Here is a 3,664-nt window from a genome sequence, read left to right as displayed (position 1 = left end):
ACCCATGGCGCGGATCCCATCATCGCAGTGATGCGTAAGCCACCCCAGGGTGACAAATGACAGACTGGGAGTGGAAACAGATGAGTGCAGCTCTGTAAGTCCATGGGGGGGGGCTCCTGGGGATGACTTCCAGCGATAACGTTGTTGTTAAGGGATGTCAAATCAACAATAGCGATCCTGTGACTACAGATCTGAACCCCACCGGGCCCTGCCCCACCTGGAAATGCTCGAGACCACGGTGATGGTCACTGCGGCAGTGCATCGTGCAAGGGTTTTAGCTTCCACTGACCTTCTGCCTTTCCCAGCATGAGGCATTTTTCCGAGGCCTGGGCGCTCCTGACATGTGGCCCGGGAATGTGTGACAAAGGTTCCCCATCCCTGCCTCCAAGGGGCACCGGGCTGCACTTTGTTGAGGACACACGTGTTTTCCTCTGAGAGTCCATGGAATGCTCGCTACGCTTTGCCATCACCACAGCTCAAAGGCGTTGCTGCTTCTTCAGTCCCCCTCCTTCACTGTCCAACTTTCGGGGGGCCAAGAAGCAACCGAGAAAGGCAGGGCGTGGACCAGACCCACCTAAGCCTTTGCTCTCCCATAGCTGGATGGCGATTTTTGGTTAAAGGGATACTGTTTTATATTATCATGTATAAATGCTCCTCACAGCTGAGCAATGTGTGCTGAGGAAGACTGAGTCTGTGGTTTTCCTAGAGTCTCCTGGGAACTGGACAGTGCATGAGGGTGCCTGATGCCTCTGAGCTGCGGTGTTGGGGAAGAGCCCTCAACAGCATCTAACGACCACCGCAGAATTAGTCACTGCCTTGGAATTGGCATCTGTGAGCCTGGTGGAGACATAAGTGCCTTGAGACTCCTCCTCGTTATTGTGAGGTGCCGTCAAGTTGCGTGAGTCACAGTGACCGTATGGACACAGATCTGATGTCTGTCCTATCTTGTGCCATCTTCACAATCACTGTGACAGTCGCTGTGTCAATTTACCTGATTGAAGTTCTTTTTTTGCTGACCCTCTCTCTACCTTTCCAAAGATAGTATCCTTTTCCAAGTCCCTTCTAACAACATGCCCAAGTATGTAAGACATTTCACCATCTTTGCCTCTAAGGAGCGCCGTGACTACACTTTCTCCATGGCACGCTTGTTTGTTCTTTGCGCAGCCCATGGAAAGTGAGTCTTCTGTTATCCTTACTCACTGACCAAATTTCAGATACACAGCAAGTAACTGAAAAGACCATGTCTTGAATCAGGTGCACCTTAGTCTTTAAACTAACATCATTGCTCTTTAGGTCTCTGACAGCAGATTTTCCCAATCTAACATGTTTTCTGATCTCTTGATTGCTGGTATCAAGGGTGTTGATTGCGAATCCAAGCAAGATAAAACAGCTGGTAACACCAATCTTTTCTCCATTTGTCATGATGTTGCCGACTGGCCCAGCGGTGAGGTTTTTTATTTTCTTGATGTTGAGATGTAGCTGTGGTCTTTGATTCCTCTACAGTAAATGTTTCAAGTTCTCGCTTTTAGTAAGCAGGGCTGTGAAATCTGCATGATGTAAGCTGTTGAGTATTCCTCTCATTCCGACGTCGCATTACGTTTCACAGAATCCAGCTTCTTGGTTTTTTGTTTGGCGTATGGACTGAACAGGTTGAGAAAAAAGATGCAGCCCCGATGCACACTTTTCCTGATCCATACCACAGTGTCCCTTCCTTTGCTCTGTTTGCACAGAGCTCCTTGGTCTAGGTCTCATACGAGCAAAGTAACTGTTCTGGAATTCCTGTTCTTAATGTTAACCGTAACTGTTATGATCCATAGTCAAATACCTTTACACAGTCAAAAAACACAAAAAAGATATTTTTCTGGTATTCTCCGCTTTCAGCCAGGACCCCCCCTGAGATAATACCAGCAATGACATCCCTGGTGCCACGACCTCTCCTATACCCAGGCTTAACATCTGGCAGTTCTCTGCTGATATACTGTTCTAGCTGTTTTGGGACAACCTTCATCAATATTTTACTTGCACATGATATTAATGATATTGTTCGAGAATTTCCACATTCTGTTGGAACATCGTTTTAGGAATGGGAACAAATATGGACTTCTTCCAATCAGCTGGTCAGGTAGCCGTCTCCCAAATTTCCTCGCACAGACTGATAAGCACATTCAGGGCTGCATGTGTCTGTCGAACATGTCAACTGGTATTCCATCAACTCCTAAGCTCTTATTTTTGGTGGATTGCCTCAGTACAGCTTGAATGTGTTCCTTCATCACCACTGGTTCTTGGTCATATGCTATTTCCTGAAATGGTTCGGTGAAATAGAAATTTTGCTTATATTATAAACACTGGATCTTCTTGTTCTGTGGCATCAAGTTGCCTGTGACTCACCGTGACTCGACGTACAGTGGCTCTGAACCCTGCCGGTCCTGACTCGGACACACGTAATTCCATTGCCTGTTACTGTGTCAGTTCATCTTATCTGGGGTCTTCCTCTCCTGCACAGTCCTCTAAGCATGACGCCCTTCTCCAAGGACTGGTCCCTCCTGGCCACGTGCCCAAAGCATGTGAGATGGAGCTGAAAAATCCTAGCCTCCAAGGAGAAGCTTGGTTTCACCCTCTCCAAGACAGACCTACTTGTTTTCTTGGCGACCCATGGTATGTTCAAGACTCTTCTCCAGCGCCACAACTCAATTCTTCTTCTGTCATTCATTGTCCGGCTCTTGGATGCAAAACAAGTAATTATTGGGGAGCTCTGGTGGCCTAGTGGCAAGAAGCTGCACTGCAATCCCAGAGAAACACGGTTCGAATCCACCAGATGCTCTGCTGGAGAAGGAGGCGCAATATCCTCCTGTACCAGTCAGATCTGATTTGACAGTACACACACACAAAATAATTAAAAAAACAAACAAACAAACAAAAAAAACAAAAAAAACCCCAAGTAATTATGAAAATCATGGCCTGGATCAGGTGTGCCTTAGTCTCTAGACTGACATCATTGCTCTTCAGCACTCTGGAGAGGTTCCCGACAGCAGATTTCCCCAGTGCCATTAATCTTTTGATTTCTTGACTGCTGGTGCCAAGAGTGTTGATTCTGGAACCGAGTGAGATGAAATCTTTTTTCCATCTATCAAGGTGCCGCCAGTTGGCTCAGTGGTGAGAATTTGTCTTGCTGATGTTAAGCTTCAAGCTATAATAAAGGTTTATCTTCATACAAGGAGCCCAAGTGGCACAGTGCTTAAGCACTCAGATGCGAATGGGAAGGGGAGGGGTTGGGGGGAAGCTGTGGCAGTCCACTTCTGTAAGGGTTGTGGTTGTTAGGTGTCATCCGGTCAGTTATGACTCACGGTGACCCCTACACACAACAGAACAAGGCCCTGTCCGGTCCTGCCTATCCTCAAGACCACGCTGTCCTTGAGCTCATCCGTATGACCACTGAGCTACTTCTGCTTGTGCAGGGGTGTCCTCCCCTCAACCGTCACTGCCAGGCTGGGCCTCGCCCCTCTCCTCACACCTGGGGGCTCCTGGCTGGCTGGGCCTCGCCCCTCTCCTCACACCTGGGGGCTCCTGGCTGGCTGGGCCTCGCCCCTCTCCTCACACCTGGGGGCTCCTGGCCGGCTGGGTCCTGGCCCCTCTCCTCACACCTGGGGGCTCCTGGCCGGCTGGG

The sequence above is a fragment of the Elephantulus edwardii genome, unplaced genomic scaffold, assembly GCF_000299155.1.
Source record: "Elephantulus edwardii isolate Elephantulus edwardi_28Jun2011 unplaced genomic scaffold, EleEdw1.0 scaffold00217, whole genome shotgun sequence".
Classification (NCBI taxonomy): domain Eukaryota; kingdom Metazoa; phylum Chordata; class Mammalia; order Macroscelidea; family Macroscelididae; genus Elephantulus; species Elephantulus edwardii.
The sequence above is the reverse complement of the archived record's forward strand: the minus strand, read 5'-3'. Positions refer to the sequence as shown.